This window comes from Micropterus salmoides, unplaced genomic scaffold (assembly GCF_014851395.1).
Source record: "Micropterus salmoides isolate LMB-PRFRI ecotype aquatic unplaced genomic scaffold, ASM1485139v1 Ms_hic_scaffold_8, whole genome shotgun sequence".
In the NCBI taxonomy this organism is placed as follows: domain Eukaryota; kingdom Metazoa; phylum Chordata; class Actinopteri; order Centrarchiformes; family Centrarchidae; genus Micropterus; species Micropterus salmoides.
Genome location: NW_024044570.1, coordinates 28,781,366 through 28,806,674, shown reverse-complemented (window position 1 = coordinate 28,806,674; position 25,309 = coordinate 28,781,366). Strand labels below are relative to the sequence as shown.

The window sequence follows — 25,309 nt, the reverse complement described above, 5'->3', positions numbered from 1 at the left end:
AATCAACTTAAGTCATTATTAGTGTTGTGAAATTAATTAATGCGTAATAATCGTAAAACCGTGATTATTTATAATCGTACCAACAAAATCTGTAATCATCCCTAATTGGGATAGGAGCACGGAGGTAAAATGTTTGAGGGATGCTGCCAGTCATAGAACATTAATTTATAAAGAAGAATTTACAAAGAAAGTGGCATTCACTCCGTAAAGAGCAATCAACACAAACTAGACAATATTCCTTGGACATCAGTGAATGACCCCCCCTGTTTTCTGCAGCAGAGGCACAAGGGAATAGAAAAGACTAATCATTGGATATCAGTGATCTTACTTATATAATACAGTGCAATATATTGTGGGTCGCTCAAGCATGATTTGGTGACATCTCGACTAGTTTGAAAGCCAGTTATGATCCAGTAGTGTGAAGTGGAAACGTGAAGCCTACATCCACTAGGAATAGATTTTTTAAAGTGTAGTAGCAGACACTTTGTGGTCAGAAGTTAAATCTTTGTAATGAACAATGTTTGCCTATTCATAGATTTTCAATCAGGGCAGTAGAAAGTGTAATTGTAAGACATTTTAATTACATAACTTTTTTGTGGAAAAAAACATATAAAACACAAGCTTTTATTCCAAGCAGAGTGCTTTTATGTGTCTTAAAACATGTCTGGAGGGGATCTTTACGTTAAAGTTTACTTTAACACAAATCTTCACTTTTGTAATCAAGTGATGTTTTTCATTGTAAAGCAGCATAGACTTCCTACCCTTTGCCTCATCTAGGGTCTACGAAGACGGAACTGCTTCTATAGCTCGATTGATTAACTACATCATAGTTACTACTAACAGTCAATACATTCAAATGCAAACAAATAATTGTGCACCGTACAGCATGTGGTGCAGGTGAGGACTACAAACTATGTAGAGCTAATTGGACTGACTACACAGACTGTCAGATTGAACAGAGGGACATGGGAGGGTGTGTCTTTGAACAAGAGGCCAAGCATGGCCAGATCGTTTCTCAGCAAAAGTTTGGAGAGGAACTGCTGCTGTTGGCTCTGAAAGGAGAAGCCCAGTCAGGGTGGCCGAGGATGATTCCTCTTTTGTTCCATCTCTGTCACCTAATCAGTTTTCTTTGGCAAGTCCTAAATAAAGTCATATAGTGGTACTAATGTTTTAATATAACACCATGTGTCTGTGGCACAGTTATGGCCCCAGACCTCCTGATCCCCCCCTTCTGTATCTGGATTCATCAGCAGGCTAAGGGGGCAGCATTTGTTCTGCGACTGGGCACAAATGAAGGGAGAGAAGATGAGCAATGAAACAACAGAGAACAAGGGAGGGAGACGGGGAGGGATGCAACAAGAAGAATAGAGAAGTGAGTAGAGAAAGAATGAGAGACATAAAGAAACAAAGATAAAAAGAAAGAAATGGTGGTCCCTTCAGTTTACCCACCATGCAGAAAAGCATCATCAAAAGCTTTCAATTTCCGGGTAGCTAGAGTCTGAGAAGAGGAAAACGAAGAAGAATACAAATAAGAACAGAGCATAGAAGATGAAGCAGGAAAGGAAGAAGTAGAGGAAGCAAAGGAAGATCACAAAGAAGAAGGAGTGAAAAAGCAGCCCTTCTGAATGGGACTGCTGGGCTCAGCAAGTTAGTGATTACTGATTAGCCAGCTCGGTCCTGTAGGGAGGCCTGTCTGTCCTTGGCTTGGAAAAACAACATAAAAGGGAGCCGGCTGTTTTGTGACGGGACTTGAAAGCTTGGTAGCTATCGGGAGGCATTAGCCTTATCAATGGCCGGTCACTAGATCCGGACTATATGAAGCAACAAGGGCACTGCTTTTCCAAAAGGAGATAACCAATGCATACCTCGGCCCACATTTGCATGCACCGGGGCAACAGGCAGGCAGAGACACACAATATGACAGAAAGAGGGACACGGGCATAAAAAATCTAGTGAGTCTGGAGAGCTTTGCCAACTGAGGTAGTAATGCCAACCAAGCAGTCAGACAGCCACTTAGTCAGTGTGTCTTGCCCTGCACCCAGATGGGCGTGGCAACCTGGCAAGTGGAGCGCTATACTGTATGCAGGCCTGCCTGATGCTCCTTAAACCATGCCACCTGGTCTTCAACTGTCCGGTTTTACATATATATGTGGATGGAAGTCAGCGGTTAACAAGTGCAATGGCACCTTTCAATCATTGAAAAGAACACCTTGACACTTTGTGTGTGTGTGTGTGTGTTTGGCTGGTTTGTGGGAGAGTTTTCCATTGGGTTCAGTCCACTAGTCCAATCTGTTGAACTTGGGTCAGTGGAAAAAAGCAGCTTTGAAGGGACAGAAGGACTACGGTGAACTATGACAATGTGAGAAAACATCAAAAGATTTTCTGGAAAGATCCCTGTTTTTCCTGCATCACCACTGTACATAACACATTGGACCAGCCCACACGCAAACTTGCACGCATGCACACACACACACACTTGCTTGCTTCCCCTTTCTCCTGCTCCACTACCTCAGCCCTCCCAGTATGTTTGTGCTGATTGATTTTTGTGGGGTAAGTCCATTCGCAACAGCTGCTGATAGACCCGCAATTCATCTGAAGTTCAAGGAGTGCTCGGGTCGGTCAGTGCCGTTCCTGTTTGTACTTTACCGAACGACAACGTCATCAGGCACCTTGCCTTGTCAACAGCGTGGGTGGCAGGGCAGTTAGTCCGTCTGTCAGGCAGTCCCTTTTCTATCTGCTATCACAGTCACCTAATCAATGCAGTAGAGCCACAGAATGTCAGTTTAATCCTTACATGTGGAGTTTTAAGTCCGGACTCTAATTTGGCCTGTAGTATGTAATGTACTACACTTACTCTTATCATCGGGGTTCCAACTTCAGGAGTCCCTTCAAACTAACTTGATTCTCCTGGACGATGAAGAATCACATCCTACATTCTAAATAAAGTGAAAGAAAATATTTATTTTCCTAATTATCCATACTTATTGTGACTCAGCTGGATAATCAATCCATGAGTGAAGCAGTGATCAAGATCACAGAAACAGTGAATGAAAGTTGATGGAAGTTACCTAAGCACAATACACCTGCCATTAACTAAATGCTAGCCTAATTCTGCTTGCGCCTGCCATGTTATGTTTGTGATATTTGCAATGCACAAACATCTGGAACACAGTTCAACACATTCCGGCGCCACATTTCTGCATCCCTGTCTCTCATTCTCTCGTGCCCTCCCTTGTTTTCTCTGTCGACTTTGTCCCAGTTCTGACACCACGGCCTGCTTCAGATCTTGTTTTCCTCTCTCTCAGCTGACTGGCTGGCACACCTTTCAGAGGACAAAGTCCTTGAGTTAGAAAACACACGCGTGCACGCACATCGGAGCACAAGTGAACGCATGTAATGATATGCAAACACAGACATGCGTACTGAGATGCAGACACATCTTACACACAAACCAATACACAGATGAATAAATGCAAGGAGGGGAAAACCTGCTGCACACGCACGCACGCACACACACACGCACACACACGCACACACACACATCCAAAGTCCCAAAGCGTCATGCCTTCCCACACTACACTTGATAAACCCTTATGTGAGCCTGACAAAGCAGGAGAGGGCACTCAGCAGCCTTTGAACACTGGAGCAGGTTACATAAGACAACTCAGTGTACCAGTGGACTGAATATACACACTGAACTCTAGAGTACTGTACCCAGTACTGTATGACAGAACTTTCAAGGCATTACATCTAAATTGGATTGCAATTTCACTTTAATACATTGTAGGGAAATTACGCATTATAATCATTAATATGGCTATCAGTGGTATTTATACAATCAAGATAATTTTGAAGTTCTACAGCTCAATTGTTCACATACAAATGTGTTCCATCTGATGTTATATCAGGCAATCATGCCGTTTGAATTGTTTCTGATGATTTGGATTTGACTTCTAAAATTATTCACATTCCATTGCATGATACATTACAAAAGAGAAACAAATGCATGAGCATCATGTGGTACTGTTTCCGCTGAAGAATAATAATGGATGCTTGTTACATAAGCAAATGCCAAAATCAAGGAAACAGCAATGTGAACAGCATGGGTTACATGGACATTGCATGGTAACCCTAACCCTAACCCCTCAACAAGGTGAAGTACAAATTAAGAAAGTGTTTTTCTATGTTTATAATCTGATAGGCAGCACTTTACACTTTTACATGTTTCCTGTCAAAGTGTGAAGACACTTCTCATACTGACTGGAAACTCCAAAGTTTCAGACCTGTGATGGACTGTGACAGCAATGGATGTTAGGATATACTGCATCCCCATGTGAACCTGGCAAGGATCATGTGGGAAAAGAAACTAGATGAATGAATGAGATTTCTGGCAAAACTAGAGCTCCAACCAATAGATAATTGCAATAAAGTGGTTGTAATGAACCTCCCATGGTAGAGCGGAATCGCGTGTAATCATTTTCATTAAATTTGCTGGAAATCCCTGTAAAAAAAAACAAAAATCTACATTGTTAGCAAGTATAGTGATTTAGCCAAAATAGCCAAATCTAGTTGCTATCTCAACACAAACTGTAAAATACCATATACATTCTGTATTATTTTGAAGCATTTACTGCGCTTTACTGGAAATATTTTTGCTGTCATAGAGATTATGCAGGACTAAGTTCCTGGTGTCTACATCCATAAGGAATGAATGGAGAAGTTGTTGAAGTTCAAAGCAGCAGTTTCCATCCCTGAAGAGGAAAGCAGGGCGCTCTGTTTGTCATTGATGTCATCGCCGGCAAACCACACTTCAAACTGGTAATAAGGCAGCAGGGGTATTCACTCCAAAACACAGAGGGCCTTATTTGTTCAAGCTGCACACACCGCGTGTGCCTCTGTGCTTCTACCAACACTGTGCGCTAATGATTCCCACATCAGACTCTCTCAGTGGCCTCAGTCACATATGACTGCCATGCTTTGCCATCTCCATCTCCATCCACCTCACCTCAACTCCAACCGGCTTGGTCAATTAGCACGTAGCATGGAGAGCCCAAAACAGGCTTCTGAAGGGGCCTCCTAGTAGGGGATGTGAACAGACTGGCTGAGGAAGCAGAGCTATATTTACTGAAAAGCACATTTGAGATGCACTGATAGTAATCTGACTTTAATTTAACTGGCGAAATGGGGATGTGAGTCTATGCATGTGTGCTTGTATGTGTGTATAAAGCTAGGGGTTTGTGGGAGCCCTGCACTGAGTAATTGAGACCGTATTTTCAAACAGCCCAGACCAGATCTTGACTCAATCATGACTGGCCCCATGGATGGGGTAGACCAGGGTCTAAATCATTGTTTGACAACGTGTATGCATCAGATTGATTTTCTGGTTCCAGTGGAAGGGGGCAAATGGACGTGAAAGGGAGGTACAACATTATGCACTATGAGGAAGGAAGCACTAAAAAGCGTAGCATTTGGACCATGAGCTGCACTCTGCATTGAGATTTTCCTTCTCTTTTGTCCTTTCATTTCCACTTCATCACTTTATCTGTCTTGTAGTTTTAGACTAGAATTGGGATGGGCGATCAATTGAAATATAAAATAGCTTAATCCCAAATCTGTCAAATTGTCATTGTAAAGTGAGAGGGCAAATCAATTGCCAGACTGTACAATGAGTATAGAATGTCCAAAAATAGTTAAAGAAACCACACCAGTAAATGTGACGCAGAGGTGGACCTTATGAACCTGATACTTACATCCAGGGGGTAGACAGAGAGAGCTGGGAGGTGTGTGAATGAGACAGAGAGAGAGTAATCAATGGTGGTCTGCTAAAACTGGGACTGTAGCCTGCTGCCTTCATCTCCTATAGAAAAGAAACAACTAATCATACTTGGCACAATGAAACTGCTAATGACTTGTAACTTTTTTATGATTATGGCTGAAACAGCCACTCAGTTTCTTTGTCTTTGTTTGGCTTGATGTGCGTTTCGTTTCCTATGGGGCACTTACGAAATGACATGATTACCTTCTTTGTGCTTCTGGCTTTGCTTAAAAAACAAAGACCATTCTAGTTTAGTTAGTGTTCTGCTGGCTGAGTTTTACAGGACAGCCTTCTAAACAGCACGAGACACAGCAGTGGAAACCGCTACGATCAACACTAAATTCTGAAAGAAGGCTGTTCATAGTATTTCCATGTTTACCCTAGGCAAAGCCACTCTGACTACTGATAAATACTAATGTGTTGCTCTATGTACATGGTATGTTAAAGCAGGTGTTACTAGCATTAAGCCTACAGGATGGGTCACACATGATTCTTTCACAAACTTAGTGGTGTTTTTTAAAGCAAATACATGTTGACCTCTGCTAAAATCAGAAAGTCAGATAATACATAGCCCAAGGACAATGATGTTTGTCGCTCACATATAGTTTGTGGTGCTAGACTTATAGCTACAGCCTGTAGCTACAGCTGATTTAAGATTACTGAATGATTCACCCGTGGAAACTCTGAAGCTTGAAGTCAGGAAATTTGAATGTACCTTACATTTTGCAAAAGGATATTTAAACTTCTGTATAGCCGAGAAACATTAATATAAGGGTTGGCCCCCTTTTCCTTGGTTACAGCATAACTTTGTTAATAATGTTTAAAGTGGTCCCTTATTACATTAAACATTTGGGAGGACCCTTTGTGCTGTTTGTTTTCCACATTTTGAAATTGAAGCTAGCTAGCTAGGCTAACAAGCTCACATCTGGAAAGTGCATTAGAACCGATTCCCACTAGATGTTAATGTTATTTCAACACCTGCCGAGTCAACAGCAGCTCCTGCATCCTCATGGCCAGATTTACTAAGGCTTTTGAGCCTTTCCATTGTGACGCATTCTACCCAAAACACATATTTATAGCACAGACGCACCAGGCTGGAGTTGCAGTTTGAGTGTCATTTGTGCCAGTGTCTGCAAAGTGCGCCTCTCTTGTCAGTGCATACACATTTAATGAAGAAAATAATAGGATGAGACATGTTAACAGAGGATGATAATGCATTCCACTGGATTAACCAAGGTCACGCTATTTGTGACTGTCATTTTTTGGGAAGAATTCTCTGCCTCTGAAAAGGAGGGGTAAACATAGCACAGATGTTATTTACAAAAGCCACAAGGAAGGTTGCAGTGGCAGAAATAAACATGCAAACAAATATTGGTTTGTATATAACTACAAACTGATTATTAGAAACAAACATGAAGCAATTAGGCTTAAATAGATGAACACAAAATTGGATATACTGTAAGACAAATGCATAGTGGACGGATGTTGTGGTTTATTGTGTTCACCAAACATTTAACTCCTTTTTGTTTTCCATGAACATGTTTTTTGCGTATTACCAATGAGATATATGCTAAAGATTATAATATTTTAATTTTATGAGTAATAGTTGACATAATAGTATCAGTTTTTGTCAGGCAGAGTTGAAGCATGGCTAAAGTAATTGTTAAGCAATCAAGATCACTACAGTATGATTTTGTTGTCGCCTGAACTCCTCAGTTTGTCTGTGTGTTTGTTAGAAAGTTGGTATATCTCAAAAACATGCCAACAGATTAACTGCAGACAGACAAATCATTGGCCAACTGACTTGGTTTTGATCTACATCTGGATCAATTAAGTATTCAAGTATTTTAAAACATTGATAATATTTTTTCTCATGAATTACGGTGCGTGGATGAAAACAATCAAATATTCAATTCCATTCAATATGTTTTATTGGCAGGAATGTTTAGGTTAAACAATGTTGCAAAAGCGATTTGCATGAAAAACACAAAGTTTACATGTTGAATATAACATAACAACAATTAATGCAATCATGAACATTCAGTCTAGCAATTATAAGTTCCAACAAAAAAAAGAAAATACTGCTAGAATGTAAACTACAAACAAGAATTAACAAGATGTAACCTGCCATGCAGCGAACACTGAGTGCAACAGCTGGCTGAGTCACTCGCTGTCCCTCAGGTTGTGACACAGGGACATAAACTTCGCAGCAAGGTTTGCCATATGTTCTCTCCTAGGATTATTCTTAATTTATTGTTATCCTAAAGTTCTTTGATATCTGGTATTAACAGATGGAATTTTTCAATATATTTCTCTCTTATGCTTCTAAATTTATCACATTTCAGGAGAAAATGCATCTCTATCTCAACCTCACCCGTCGTACAGTGTTCACATACTCTATATTTGTCTGGTAACCAGGACTTTTTATGTCTCCCTTTTTCAATTGCAAGGGTGTGGTCCCTGAGTCTGTCCTTGGTAAGAAGCTCACTCTGCATGATATAGCTGAGTAGAGAGAAATTCAACCATTTTATAATCTCTGTTTAGGGCCAGATAACAATCTAGTTTGAGCTGTTTTTTTGTCTTTTCCTCACAACGTTCCAGATTACGATTTTTGCTTTGAGTGATAATTTGGTTTACTTTGGATTGGTCTTTGTAAAGCTGTGCTGGTTTGAGGAAGATATGTGTGGCATGTTGAAGGATTTGTTAGTCTCAGGACTATCTGGCATAAGGGACTGTTTTCAGGGTTCAGCTCTTGGGTTTTAAGAGCCTTGAATTGGAGTGAGTCTTGGGGACTTGATCTGAGGTGCATGAGAACGTCTAGTGCTCTTTTTTGGAGTCTTTCTTTGAATTTACAGGATGACCTGTAGACTTATAGACAAATACTTGTCTATGTGTACTCCTAAGAAGATACAATACATTAAAACTATTATTATAATGGATTTAGGAGATTGTTCTGTCTACAATAACAGTACGCACGCTCTCTCTTTATCGCAGTAATTTCTAGATGCATCTGTTTTTGTTTTTGTTTTGTTTTTTTCTGATGCCATCGCCACAGCAGAGCAACGTTGTTTTTTGAGGAAGTGCTTAACAGCACACACTTTCCAGTGAGTGCCTAGAATGTTTGATGTAAGCAAAAAATTAATAGTGTGCAACAATGAAAATATGTCTTAAACATTTATCAACTCAATGCTGTTAATATATCGGAGCAATTTCTTTATAACAAGACACATTTTCAAACAATTAGTTGAACTGAAAACACTATTAGCATGTTACATTTTAATGTTAGCAGATTTAGTGTGATTATATTGACACAATAAAGTCATTTTTCCACTGGGTTCTTAGCACTCACCACTTATCCATTTTGTGATGTCAAACACATGACCAAAACCAACACACAACATGGTTTGAGTTTCACATCTTTTGGGATCATCCCACACTAGCTGGGAAACTGAATGTGTGTAGGTGGGTGTTTCATACTTCCAGTTTAACTGCTATACTACCTGTAGGCCTAGGAGTTTTTGTTCTCTCCTGTCTTTGATCTTTGCTCCTTTGTGGCAGAATGATTGACCTTAGTCAGACCTGATAAAACATTCCCCGCCTACAATTATTCTTGCGATTCACACGAAGAACACATTCTTCACAACAGGATCATCTCGAGAGTCATATAAATTCTCCATTAAATCCAGGCATTGTATCACATTCCAGCTGCTGGGTTAGAAAATGCAATTCTTTTTGCACTACAGGAATGTCCCACAGATGTAAGTACTCAGCAGGATAATGTATACAGTATGAAACCAAAAGAAACAAACTTAGTATATGGACCTGGTTACCGGTTTTACAGGAAGTTAATTTAAAAAAGAAAGAACCCCCCCCCCCCCAAACCTACAAGCAGTAACAAATATAAGATGTGAATGAATGTATGACCTGACATTTTCATAATGTCAAGCAACATATGAAAACAGTTTTCCTCAACCATGACGTCGGATTATCATACAACAAAATACCATAACATCCTGAATGTGTGGTACGCTTTTTTCCTTACTCAAAATGTGGGTGCTGTACTTAAGGCGGTACAGATCTAACGCAGTGGCCTGGGGCAGATTAGATCCAATTCCACGTAGCAGAGGACTGCATTTATTTTCTGACTATTACCATACAGTAAAGTCAGACATAGCCCTTGCGGAGGAGGCCCCTCAAATGGAGTCTCCTGAACCTATCAGCCGACAAAGAAAGGAAAGGGGCGACTTTAGACAGCAAGAAAGAGCCTGTGAGCATCTGACTTCCATTGCCGAGCTCAGCTTGTGTGTTCCACTTAGCCACTGGTATTTTGAGGAGATGCACGGCACCGTTACCAGAGCCCCACACTCAAACACTCATGAAGTCATTGAGGTTCTATCATTACAGGCTGCAGATGATGCTGTGTTGGGCCTGGTTAGTTCCCACGCTTGTTTATGCAAATATTACTTTGGAAGCAATGATGCAAAGAGGCTTTCTGGCGGACACTTAAGTTGTGTAAGGAAGGACAAAAGAGAGATCTAGAGGGAGAGATACAGATAAAAAAGGGAACTCAAGACAAGATTTCCTTTTCTTTCTTTTTTTTATTCCTCTAACGTTATAATCCATTTTGCAGCATCTGTCTGAGAGCCTCTCCAGTCCTCTAAGGAGTTTCAAAGGCAAACAGAAAGCAATGAACTAGTTCCTGAAGCCGCTGCTGAACAAGCTTGTGTTTCCTTTCACTTAAAGTATTTCTGCTGTAACTGCAGTACTTTCTGACTTAACACCAAACCTAAACAGCTATCATCATCTGTTTTAATCACAATACACAAGATACGCATAATGAACACAGCAATGTTTTCCCCACCAGTTGGCTATTACAGGTTTACAGTATAAGTGGGTGTTAACTTCCAGATAAGCTCAACTGTACTGCACCACATTCATAATGTGGACAAGCAGCTTTCTTGAAACATCTGAGCACTTGGAATGAATTCTTCACTTAAGATAAGGAGTACAGGTAATCTGGTCCAAATAGGCCATCTGCTGTTCCCACAGCCAACAACAGAGGCTAATAACATGCTGCATCCAATCAGATTGTACCAGAGTCAGCCGAGATAAAGGCAAAGCAATAAAATGAAACAATCTGGTGCTTTGACACTACAAGCAAGAGAGCTTGCTATTTCGCTGCTGGGCTGGGGGCAGGAATGTGCTCTTTGAACCAGCTTTATTTAACAGCGGAGCAGCATGCGCACAGCACGCCCTGAGTCTCCGAGCTGGCCCTGGGACCGTTTGCTCCTGCCGTGGGCACGTCAGACGTGGGGCCCCTGGGTCAGGGAGCTGGCATCCTCACCCCTGGCACAAGTTGCTCCCCTCGGGGGCGTAGGGGCTGACACCGGGCTCATGGGGAGCACCAGACAGACAGGGGCCTACCAAACAGCTTGTGACCATAACCAACAGTGGCCGAGAACAATGAATGCAATTATTTACAAAAACACAGTCCAAGTCTCTTTTAGTCTCTCCCTATTACGCCTGTTTACTCCCACTCTCTTTTTGCGGGGCAGCATGGAGGGGCTGTGACCCTGTCGCTACAGTCGTCAGCAGAACGTTTTCGTAGTGCCCAGGGCTACCCTGCTATTCATGCTCTATCGCCATCAGGCCTGATCAGTGTCCAGCTGCAGCTTCTTTCCTACCAACTGCACATTTTGATGAGAGGTCAAAGGGAGCCACATCAAACAGAGCAGATCTTTTCAAGCTTTGTGCAAGAGAAAAAAAAATTGTACAACTGCTTGCAAATGAATAGGGTTTTCTTTAGGTACAGTGCTGAGGTAATGTGGAAAAGATCCGCCAAGGGCTCAAACAATAATACAGTGGTGAATCATTACTTTCATGCACCATTAGGAAGGAATTTCTCTTTCTATTGGTTTTTAACTGCTGAGAACCTGGTACACACCAACACGTTTCTGTCAGCACATGGCTGTGAGGGTAGGGAAAAGCTGAGACCTGAGTGGGCAGAAACGTCTTCCCAAGTACAAATACTGGATATTTAGCCTCATAAAATGGAATCATAAAATAAAATTTCATGTAATGCTTTTTAATAGGATATATTTTAAACACAGTACAACCAATGACTGGTGTCATTGATTGAGATTCAAGTGCTACTGACTATTAACACCCATCAACGGTTAAACCCAGTAACACATTTTCCTGTCAGAAGCTGCTGCTGTCTGTTGAACTGTATGTTTTCCCAACATCTACAGACTCCCACTGCTTTTTCAAATCTGCTAAAATGAGCTTGCAGAAACATCCTGCTGCCTCATAAATATTCCATCATTACAAGCAATGTGCATTCTCTCCTTTTCTGACTATTGACACCGTATTCACTGCCCTTATATCACCAATATTTAATCCCCAAATTTTAGCCAGTCTTCATCTACTCTTTGTCTGATTTTTATTTTTGAATTTTCACTGTCACCAGGATAGAGCACAATAAGAAAAACAGTCACACTATACATATGTAATTGGTAGCATGATAACGTCCCATTGGAAAAATGCCATTACTAGTGCTGTTCAGTTTGAAGTATTAATGTATCCTAGGATTTTGTGCTATATGTTAGTGTGTGCAAAGGAGTGACTTGGTGTTTTAATGTACTTTTGACAAAAGAAGTTCTCACGATATTAGAGATGATTAAGTACATCTAGAGTGGAACAGGCAGTTGAATTCATACTTATGGGAAATTTATCGGTGGATTTAGACGCGTCTCAATGTTTCATCACAATTCATTCATCTTACACAGACTTTTTTTGGTGAAAATCAGTAAAAACACAAAAATGATGAGTCTCCGTGAAGCTGCATGGAATCTGCCAATGCGTGATCTTTTTCAAGTTCAGTAACTTTTAATGGTTCTTGTGTCTGCACCTGGCCTGCACAGTTAAGTGAGCACAGACTCTTTTGTTTTGTATTTTTAGATATTGCATGGCTAGTAATGGTGAGAGAGAAAAGATATAATTTAAGATATTAAGCAGACCCAGTGGGTAAGAGGGCGACAGACTGGCATAAATCCAAAATCAGTTTTTGTTTCTGAATTCCGCAACTCAATCTAAATCTTGTCAAGGAGAATGCCCCTTAAAATTTGCTTAATGTAGAACATTAACAGTAGAATATAGTGCATCGTCTGTCAGATCTGAGAGGAAGTACACCTCACCTGCTATAGTGACTTTATTATGACTAAGACCCCTATGGAACACGATGGCTTCCCTGTCCCCTCCACACTGAACCAACTCCAGCTGAGCAAACAATCCATACTCATTGCGGAAGCTACAGAAGAATACTAGGGCCCAAGACTGTATAGTAAGTGTACATTCCCACCGTACATGCAAACACAAAAACATACATGCACTCTCCTTCATACATACACACATACACAGAGGTACACACTTGCACACAGTAGATACAGTGAGTTCCATTTTTCTTTTCCCCTGTGGCTCTTGGCTGTGGCCCCTTAGAAGTCTCCAGATGAAGAGAGCATGGAGTGTGGCAGAGGGTCCTTCCATAAACAATAAACAACAGTTATCTTGTGTGCGGCCGTCTGTGTCAAGAGGCGCATGAAGCCAAGCCCAGCATCTGAGAGGCGTCTGCTCCTCTTTCCGCCTTTGGTCCTGTCTCTTTCAATGGCTTATAAAAGTGTGGATGTGTGTGTATGCCCAAGGGTGTGTGTCTGTGTTCACAGCACAGCACAGGGCTTCTCTGTATTGTATTCTGAAGCTGGCTGGAAGTAAAAAGACAGAATTAAGAGTGGTGGGGGCAAGAGAAAGGGGGCTGCCAGCACACTGCAGAACTACAGGGAGCTCCCCCAGATCCCAGCTGCCCAGGACTGGCTGAGAGTTTCAGGCGAGTGCCAGGCTTCCTCATGGAGGTGGGCCAGAGAAAGTGGGAGGAGTGGGAGGTACACGTCAGAAAAAAATGCCAAAAATAATGTCTGGGCCTATATAAAGAAGGCCTTGGGAGACACACAGTGCTGACATACACAAGAAAAACTCAAATCGGTTGGCAGGTGGGAAACATCAGGGGTGTTCTTTTCACAGAGAACAAAACAGAGTTTTCAAATCATAATTGGTTATATAATATATAATATTTTATGAAGCACTGGAACATAGAGCCAAAGAACTTCCTGAGTAGCCCAATGAAATGGTCTTCCAGTATTGGTGGCCTGAAAGCCTCTCCCTCTCTCCACAGGGGCTGGCAACACAGTGGAAAACAAAGTTTATCTGGAACTGTTTAATGCATTATTTGTCTAACAATCAAGGAAGCGAGTTTATTTTGCAGATAATTATAGCTTTTGTTGTGTCGATGGCCAAGATAAGCCAGAGTTCCGAACCATTAACTGGTTGTGCTTTTTCTGGCAGGACTGAGTTTGTAATGCAGAATGCACTGTAAGCCCAAGCAGCAAGCTAGAAGAACTTGACATTAGGGGGTAGTGCTTATCCACTGCACAATGCCAATCAAACAATCAATCAATCAATCAATCAATCAACCAACCAACCAACCAACCAACCAACCAATAACATCTTCAAATAAATAAAAAAAACAGTTCAATGTTCCACTTAATAGTTCTTTAATTTAACAGATATTTATCACTAGAACAGTTCCCACCCTCCTATCTCTTGATCTGCTTACATCAAATAACATGACTCAATGAAAAATTGAGGGCATTAACTATACAACATTTAAACCATATGTAAAGCCAATGTCTGATCCGACTCCCACCACACACTGCGGTAATGCCGTACAACCGTCAAAAGTAAAATGTGGGCCCTGAGAGTTGGGGCTCTACTGTAAGCAGTAATAATTACAGCTTACAGCCTGTGGAAATCCCCTGACTGGTCTAGACACTTTTGCCCTCTAAGCTGACCCAGGAACTGGCAGGGGTGCTAATCAAGGTACTTGGCTGACAGCAGCATTTTTCCATAGATCCTAAGAGAAAGCCCTTCCTCTACATAGGCAGGTAATCACAACAAGAGCACATCCCGCCCCAGTGGCAGGCCAATGAATGCACGCCGGCTTTGTCCACCCCAGGAGGAGTTGGAAGACTATTTCTGTGCTTCTGACAGAAACAAATAACCTTTGTGTCACCCTGCCTGCCTGCTAGGGAGCTAATGTGGGTGGTGTTTGTCATTGTGCGCTCCCACCCTGGGGCCAGTAACAGGAAGTGAGCTCCACTAAGACAAGGGAGAAACCCATTTACATCTACAGGCTGAATACTCAGCAACACTATATAAGGGTGTGGGAAACTCAATAATGAGGTGTTGAAAGTTCAGGAATGGGAATGCATGTGTTCAGGAATGGGAATGCATGTGGCATCATTGGTATTTTAGATCAGACTAAAATGAATGATACATGTGGAAAAATAAGAGAAAGAAATTTACTGCGTATTCAGGCTTCTATTGGTCTCCATTCTCTTACCTCTAATTTCCTGCCATATGTGTTTACAGCATTACCTCCAACCACCAGGGTCCCCAGGTTTGCTTCCCGTGTCAAAGTCCTGACGTGCACTGCATGTATTTTCCATAGCTGAATATTTTCCTTTGGACACCTGGCCTGTAACTGTCATGTCCAGAGGGTGCCATTCGGATGCATTTCATTACCACTGCTGACACACACTATTCTCTCTAAAATCTTATTACTGCTATGATAGCTACACTGGGAACAGACCGATGAGGACGTCAGGGGTGCATTTGCTGTAGTACAGATTTTATGTTCTGAAAGTTGACATATTCTTAAGTATTGATGTTTTTGGGTTTGGTACTGATGAAAATTGTAGAAATTGGTAAATCTGCACCACGTTATTAAACTGACTCACTTCCTTCAATACAATTATTCTACACTGAACAACAAGAACAGAAAACACAACACTTTTGTTTTTGCCCCCATTCATCATGAGCTGAACTCAAAGATCTAAGACTTTCTCTATGTACACAAAGGACCTATATTTCTCAAATATTGTTCACAATTCTGTCAAAATCTGTGTTTGTGAGCACTTCTCCTTTGCCGAGATAATCCATCCACTTCACAGGTGTGGCATATCAAGATGCAGATCATGACAGCCAGGGTTATTGCACAGGTGTACCTTAGGTTGGCCACAATAAAAGGACACTCGAAAATGTGCAGTTCCATCACACAGCAAAATGCCACAGATGTCGCAAGTTTTGAGGGAATGTGCAATTGGCATGCTGACTGCATGAATGTTCACCAGAACTGTTGCCCGTGAAATGAATGTTCATTTCTCTACCATAAGCCTTCTCCAAAGGCATTTCAGAGAATTTGGCAGTACATCCAACCAGCCTCACAACTGCAGACCACGTGTAACCACACCAGCACAGGACCTCCACATCCAGCATCTTCACCTCCAAGATCGTCTGAGACCAGCCACCCGGACAGCTGCTGCAACAAGAATTTCTGCACAAACTGTCAGGAACCGTCTCAGGGTAGCTCATCTGCATTCTTGTCGTCCTCATTGATATGTCGACCAGACTGCAGTTTGTCGTCGTAACAAACTTAAGTGGGCAAATGCTAACATTTGATGGCGTCTGGCACTTTGGAGAGGTGTTCTCTTTCACTGTACAGGGCAGATGGCAGACAGCGTGTATGGCGTCGTGTGGGTGAGCGGTTTGCTGATGTCAATGTTGTGGATGAAGTGGTCCATGGTGCCGGTGGGGTTATGGTATGGGCAGGCTTGTGTTATCGACAACAAACACAGGTGCATTTTATTGATGGCATTTTGATTGTACAGAGATTCCATGACGAGATCCTGAGGCCCATTGTTGTGCCATTCATCCACGACCATCACCTCATGTTGCAGAATGATAATGCACGGCCCCATGTTGCAAGGATCTGTACACAATTCCTGGAAGCTGAAAACATCCCAGTTCTTGCATGGCCAGCATACTCACTGGACATGTCACCCATTGAGCATGTTTGGGATGCTCTGGATCGGCGTGTACGACGGCGTGTTCCAGGTCCTGCCAATATCCAGCAACTTCGCACAACCATTGAAGAGGAGTGGACCAACATTCCACAGGCCACAATCAACAACCTAATCAACTCTATGTGAAGGAGATGTGTTGCACTGCGTTAGGCAAATTGTGGTCATACCAGATAGTGACTGGTTTCCTGGACCTCCCAGAACCCCCCAATACAGTGAAACTGCACATTTTCGAGTGGCCATTTATTGTGGCCAACCTAAGGCACACCTGTGCAATACCCATGCTGTCTAATCAGCATCTTTGGGGCGGCTGCGGCTCAGGAGATAGAGCGGGTTGGCCGTTAATTGGAAGGTCGGCGGTTCAGTGAATGAATGTGTGTGAATGGTGAATGCAGATGTAGTGTAAAAGTGCTTTGAGTGGTCAAAAAGACTAGAAATGCGCTATACAAATATGGAGCATATGTCACACCTGTGACGTGGATGGATTATCTCGGCAAAGTAGAATTGCTCACTAACACTTTTGTGTACATAGAGAAAGTCTTAGATCTTTGAGTTCAGCTCATGATGACAAAAACAAAAGTGTTGCGTTTATAATTTTGTTCAGTGTATTTCAGTTAGTAGGTGAAAATCTTAGCAAAGCATCACAGAAGTTGTTTATTTCACAATGAGGAGCTGAAACACTGGTTGATTTTAGACCAACTACCAACAGTTCCCACAGTCTAAACAGGAGGTCCCAATTTCTGAGGCCACCAAATAGTTTGGCGACATAAATGTGGAGGACTTGGTGACAGATCTCATGCCAGACCACTTTTCCGCTTCTCCACAACTCTGAGTGATCTGAGTGATAAATGTGATCTGAGTGATAAATGTACTTGCACAGACCGATGGAAATGTTTCAATTCCATTTCCAAGCTGAACGCCAGAGACAAACCCAGAGCAGGTATGGAGCTCAGGTGGTGTCTAACTAGAGATTCTTTCTTTCTTTCTTTCTTTCTTTCTTTCTGTTTTACAGACACACACACACACACACACACACACACACACGCACGCACAGTTGATCTACTGGCGCTACCACAACTACACAAAGCTGTTCTTTCAGCTGACAGGGACATAACATTCAACAACCACAAGAGGACCTGCTCAGTGGCAGGACAAGGTGGCCAGTTTATAATCTCCACGCCACATAATCAACACTTGATAGGTTAAAAGATGAAGCCATGTTACTTACATTAAAAGCTTGGACTGGTAACAGGTGGGCTCAGATGTTCGCTGGTCATTTCTGTCATGTTTATGCTGTCACTGAGGTGTGCCAAGAAAGAGCCTGACCCAAGCATGAGGTCTCAAGTAGGCCACAACAGGCTTTCTGGTGCCGCTTCCTTCTGCGTTGCATCACATCATTCCTCGTCTTCACAAACGCTATTTGATTCTGGAAGTTTGATTTCAGCATCTGCATGGCTATCTGTGATAAAATAATACAAAGAGCAAATTGACAATACAGAATATATATTTCTTTCTTTATTAATGAGTGTGTGTGCTTGGGTCATGCTTGCAACAGAGTGCATCCTCTTCCCTCAGCCCTGTGGAACCCTGATGCCCATAGTCAGACTTAGCCAGACCCAACAGGCCTAGCCCACCCTGGCATTGGCACTGGCACAGCCATGCTGACAATTATTATCTACCTCACTGCCCTTGCTAGCAAGCTGACGGGATGGGCAGCATTTGTCTGGCTAGAGTATACAGTATCTGTCCGCCTGTGTAGGGTCACTGAGTGCATCCTGATCCCCCCCTACCCATATTAGACTAAATCAAACTAATCTAATTTAAGTCTGGAAATACTAGTGACACAACACTTTTCTCAGAGAGTGCAAATTTCAATACATTTTTATGGAAATCAGGAAACAAAAAGCAATACAGCCCTCTTATCACAGATGGAGAGTAAAACCTACACAATGTGGCAGACGCGTGTTTGCAGGAAACCCCACTCTAACTGACGAGGGCTGTGGTGTGAGTCATCCTGGGATCTTCTGATAATGTAGTCTCCTCCACCTCTCCTCTCATTACTGACTTGCGTTCACCCACCAGAATCCCTCACAGTCAACACCATCATTTTTATCATCCTGGACAGCATGCAGAGTCTCACCAGCTACTGATTATGAGCCTGCAAGGATGAAGTTGTTCCTTCCTGAAATTAACTACGACAGCTTTCATTTTGAGAAGCACTGGCAACATCATTGTATACCTTGATGACTCAACCACAAGTGACAAACCGATCTGGTTCTGTCAGAGCCAGAAATTCCTCCTTTATTATGACTCAAATCTGACTTTTTACAAGAACCATCATCTCTACCACTGTCACCAAAGACGAGCCAGCAGCTTTTTCAAGACCTTTGTGACTCATCAGAGAGAACGCGGTGCTGAGGATAGGGCAGGAGCAGGCGGTAGGCAATACTATAGAGAGAACAATAAAATGCAGATAATGACAGATATGGCCTGTGACACAGATGGGCCAGGACTGTTTTAGATAGACACCCTCCTTACCAGTCTAAAATTGCAGAGTTGAGGAGCGCTGTCTTGAAGGAAACATGACTGGAACTGAAGGATCAAAGAGGGAAGACTTATGGACTTACATTATAGCCTACAGATGGTGCAAACTGGTGTTTTAGTGTGGTGATGCAGACAACTGTGTACAAATTCATACTCTCAGTCATATGTGAAAATGTTTTTTTAAAATATATTTATGATGGAGCTTTTCTGTTGTTTGTCGTGTAACCTTGTGTGCCCTACTTCCATCCACTGGTACTTGACTGTTTGACCCAAACTGTTAATAAAGAAGTGACCAACACTCTTCTGAACTGGGAATGATCAAACATTTAGGCGTGTTACAAGTAGTCTTTTTATAGGTCTGGGACTGTGGAGAGGAGTGGGTGGCCCAGCCCTGACCCCCATTCATCTCAGTGAGATACAGTAGGTTAAGCTGTTGAGGGACATTCAAAAGCACTGCAGCCCACATGAAACCATATGAAATGCACATCGCATACGTACGCACACATATACTGGTCAAGAAACAGGCCACCCACAGTAGTAAGACTGGTTTGGATGACTACTTATCTATACTACATCCATCTGTGGTGCAGATCCAGCCATCTCTGTATACATCCACTTTGAAAGTGAATTCTGGTAGAGGAAACAGATGGAAAGCAAGAGTCAGAGATATGTGTATATGGCACAACATATCACACTCCCCGTCACAAAGGAATTAATATTGTCAGTACCATATTACTGTGTTTGAGAAAGTCTTCCCTATCCTTCCATCTACAGCTGCCCTGTTTTTCATGATCAATTACTGAATTGATGCAATGGATGAGTGTAACTTTGAGTATAGTGGAGACAACTTAAGCTCCTTCTGTCTGTTCAGTAGTTGAGCTTCAGGGCAGGGAAACCCTTGTCAGATATTCCATGGGGAATCGCATGAACAAAATGTGAAAACTGAGGACTGATACATCAGAAATTTTCCTCTTGTATCAAATACCTTTTTAAATATAATTTTTTCAACTGTACCCAAAAATTATGCCTACACAAATATACAATGAAAATATGACTACACAAAAATCATCTGGGTCCACAAATGTCTGCAATTCATGAAGATGCAACACCCTTGATAACCCTACTCTACAATCTTTAACAGCTGAAACATCAAAGCTTGGAACAGTGCTGCATTCTCTAAGTCCAAATGATCACTTGTCTCAGCTTGGATGTGATCCTAGAAGTTTTTGACATTGATGTCAATGAGACAGGCAGGCTCATTCAGACAAACTTGCTCCTTCCTGGCTCGGCTCTCTTGTCCTCGCAATACATTCATAACCAAACAGGGGTCAACAGAACAAGAGGATCAAGGAAATAAAAAGCCTGTGATTCATAAGCAGTGCCAAAGGATTTTCCATAAGACTCTGACTTTCTGTCACTAATTTTAAATGTCAATAAAACAGCCGATCTCACAGCACAGCTGCCATCATGAACCTGTGTTTTTGTTAATTTTGCCAGACAATATAGTGACCGTAAATAATCCCTCTTTCCCTCCCTCTCTCCCTCCTTCTCCCTCTAATTACAAACGCTAAAAAAATAGTTTTGTTTTACATGTGTTCAGACAAATTAAATGCATGATAAACATTGATAATTACAGATATTTACATATATTCACAAGTGAATTTCATGCTTAAGAGACATGAGCCAGTCTGGCAAAAACAGACCCAGCACAAAATATAGTGGCAACTGGATTGCGACTCTGTACATTGTTGACAAGTTGCTGCATGGAGCAAATAGAAGACGTAAACTGGATCACACTAAACTGGTCACTTGCTGATTAACAATGACCATCATCACCTTCCAGACATGCCACAGATTTTAGCAGGGAGCAGATTTTATATTTTATATTCTATAACAATTTAGATACGTAACATTGGCTGGGGGGAAAAATGTTGATTTTTCAATCTACAATAGTCAATCTGAACGCTTATCGGCACAAGCCTAGTATAAACCACACATGGGTGGTAGACATGGGACCTTCTCCTCCACAGAACTCCTCCTTTGTGGTGTCCCATACAGGTCAATCTTAGGTCCGCTTCCTAGCTATATCCTACTCACGAGTCACACTTCTCTATCTCATCATATCATATCTTTCTGATATTAAGTTACTGAACTTTAGAACCTCTCTTATTCAGCTAATTCAAAGAGACAGGAACATAAAATGATTTCCTGTCTTTCTCTAAATTTCAAGTTTTCACTGGTAACATTTTTTGCTGTGGACGCCTCTTCTGTACGACTCTGGTCTGACCATCTCAGGCTAGCCAAGTTGGTATCATCTTCTGTTCATTATCAACACTGTCCTTGATAAGCCTTCTTAAAAATTCATCCATCCATTTATCGTCAACCGCTTATCCTGCGTTCAGGGTCGCGGGGGCCTGGAGCCGATCCAAGCAGACATCGGGCGACAGGTCGCCAGTCCATCGCAGGGCCACACGTAGACTTAGACGTAGGCTTATATTTAATTTTGGTTATTACCGGTATGTTGTTTTCAACTTCCTTGTACTCAGTTACTCACATGTACACATTTAATCTTCATCGTATCTCTTTCTGCCCTGTTTTGGACCCTCACCCCATTATCTGTCAATCTAATCTCTTCGATTATGCCTCTCACTGGCCCCTGGCACCATCTTGAATATTCATAACTGTCCTCTGATGAGCATGCTAAATGGGTGTCAAGATGATTTGGCCACATGACAGAACTGGATTGTCTTTGATAAGCCCCGACTTAGCCAGAACAAGGCAGTAAGGAGGAAAAGAGCGACAGAGAGAAAAGAGACATTGACCCCAGAGGGTTTTTTGGGTGCTTTGTTTAACCAATCAGAACCCAGAAGCAGGGCCATTGGAGCTATGACTGGGCAGCAATGGAGAGGTCAGTTGGGGGGCGGACCCCTGTGGTGGCCCCGGGGGTGAAAGTCATTGTCACCAGGCTTTAATGGGTCCCAAAATTCTTCAACTGACCAAAACCTGTGAACGATTGAGAAACGAAAGACATTTGTGATTCAAATAGGGCCTCTGGAGGCTCCACCATGAGGTCTGCAGTTGGAAAAGCTTCTCAGAGGAAACAAACACTCTCCCATACCCGAAAGGATAAGCCAACCTGGTCTCTTTTTTTGCACAAATTTCACATTTTCATATTTTTACATCACAAAACTGTGGGACTTAGCGTGGTTTACTTCAACTTGGGGGACAAAAGCAGCTTTTATTTGGAAAAAGAATTATTTTATTCATTTACCCATATGGCAAAGTGAAGAAAATAAAGTAGAGTAGAGTGACACGATTTGGTGTCTTTCCTGCGAAGGAATTCAACCATTAACAATATATTTTCCAATGTAAAAGTCAAGTTAAGAAATGTTTGGAATCACAAACAGCAACATTGCTAGTTTGTTAGTGCCCTGAAATTGTTTTTTTTTTTTTTTACATCTATAAAGAGAAGGGCTAATGTGTAATTTCAGAAGGGAATAATTTCCCTTTCTTTGTTTATTTATTTATTATTCCACTCGTATTAGTTTGGCATAAGCTACAAAAGCCACCTCCAAGCTCGACAGCAGCAATAATAGGAAAGACTGATTTCTTTATTTGCTAGTCCCTTTGGAGTAGTCCAGCTTTCCCATAGGCACTTCAGACGGAGGACAGAGCGCAGAGCTGAACTGACTGTTGTGCTGCTTGTATATGTTTGCTCTAGTGCTGCTACAGATGTCCAGGTCTAAATGGGAAACATTTTTACCCCTTGATAATGTGTTTATAATTTAGGATGCAGAAGTCCCCATAGGAAACATGCCAACAAGATTAACCATTAAAACTGTCTTTCAGCCTTTGTTGTACACACACAGGCCAGAGATTTCGATTATTTTATCCAACATATAAAAGCACATATATGAATACTGGATCCACTTAACTTAAGCAGTAGGTGAAGCAGTTTGATGTGAGTTTATGGACTGAGTTGCTATACCCCTGGTTGCTACATAAATCTCATTATCCTGTGGGAGGAGTCGAGGGCTGGCACTGCAGGCTTTGTTTCCTCTGTTAGCGTTGCAAACTCATCTGCCCTCACTGTCCTGTCACACATTAAACCCTGTCCAGCCCAGGATGGTAGACAAAGACCACCAACCACTCTTGAACCATCCCTATCCCACAATCTGCTATTGGCACACCACATTTACCAGGCGCACGTAAACATGTGCATGCACACTCAAACATCAGTGGAAATTACAAACCTGCTCGCTAATCTCCACTAAATCTGTCCCCCCGTTTGGCTTTATCTGTCTTTTGTTATCAGGGCTGGGACTGGAGAATGGCAGGGGGTCACAAGGGTAAGACTTCTTTTCCAGCATCTGCTTAAAGAGAGGGGGGTAGGAGAGCAGAGCTAAGCAGGGCAAGGGGCCTCCCCTTACTCAACTCCTCAACCCTCCACACCCCAGCCCCCAACTCTGATATTTTTGGAAGTCTTTTTTCCTTTATTCTGTCTCTTTTCCTTTTTCCTTTCCTCTAAAACCCAAATAAAGTGTGTGATGGATGAGTGGGCAGAGGCAACACCTCCCCCATCAATCTAGAGCCAGCCAGGGGAGGAGGGGGAGGCCTCCAGAGGACCCAGCAGCATGCCCCCCATGTCTCTCTCACACACATCCACTGGACACACACATGCTTGATCAGCTATATAACATAGTTGTCAGGCACAGCATCGACAGATACCCGCAAATGCAGATGCATGTTCAACACATATGCACACATACAGTATTGGCATGCAATGACAGATAAGCAACGCTCTCAAACTTCAGACCTCAGCACATGCCCCTGCAACCCCGCCACAGCACAATTTAGCAACCCCTTTACAGCCCAGAGACTGTGGACCCCCCTATACTCACAGAGAGCCTAATTTCAAACTAAATAATGTAACATTGCCATAACCCAGACAGGAAGGAGGACAAGTGAAGGAAAAAATGCAAGAGAGAACAGGAGGGGTAAAGAAAAGAGCGTGGAGAAAGGAGACACCAAATGGTCCTGGTTAGTGGCTGCACAGAGAGATCTGAACAACACAGTCAGTCTCTCTCTCTCTCTCTCTGAGAGCACCACCAGCACAAGGAGTAAATTCCAAGAGAGTGTCGTCACCAGGAGCAAGCAAAAGGCAGGGAAGTGGTTTTAGAAGAAAAAAGGAAACCCTGGTTTAAGCCTCTGGGTAAGTTTGTGGGTGGTGCTGTAGATATACACTCTATATATACTGTACGTGTGTGTGCATGCACGTGTGTACATACACACACAGTGGGCGGGGTAGGTGGGCGTTGTGAGGTTGATAGCATTCTCATATGAACATCAGAAGCGCAAACACTTTATAAACTGCAGATGTGCACTGAATATACACAATCAGCATGCCATTGCAAAAAATACTGAGCTAATGACAACCTGATGATAACTGGATTGACCACTACTATGAGAACATCTTCACATACACTGAGGTACCAGTTTATTGGGTTCCCCTGTACAATTTAACGCAAGCCAATACAACTGCCCTGCAACAAATTCTTCCTTTGTGAAACAACATTTCTTGAAACTGTGTTTCAGTCAGGACAACTTTCATGAAAGAACTGATATTTGCACCATTGTAGTTATGTTTGGCGGTATGGCTCTGTTCTGGGACCTCACTGCCCTTCCAGTTATGTCTTAACGGGCCCGGGGCTGAAGACATAACTGTTTATTATCAGGCTCTGCTGCTTTGTGTTGCTTCTTGCACATGAACATACACATGCGGGCGCACACGCACACATAGCAGCCAGCGCAGAGATAGGCTCGTTACTTTAAGTACGTACAATAAAACCTCACAAGTAAAAAGACAATACTTTTTCAATACATCTGTTCAACTAGCATAACATGTAGAAGGCAATATTTGATCTTCTCTATCTCACAGTCTCTCATCCTCTATGTTATAAAAGCACGCTGCGCTAAC

General features: G+C 42.2%; 1 protein-coding gene across 1 annotated transcript in view; it reads right to left on the bottom strand.

The window, feature by feature from the left end:
• ccnd2a (cyclin D2, a) overlaps positions 1-25,309 on the bottom strand; it is a 167,814-nt gene that overhangs the window by 80,436 nt on the left and 62,069 nt on the right. The window contains exon 2 of the mRNA XM_038706516.1: positions 18,017-18,247. The gene's annotated coding sequence lies outside the window, so the exon portion shown is untranslated. The remainder of the gene's footprint in view (positions 1-18,016; positions 18,248-25,309) is intronic.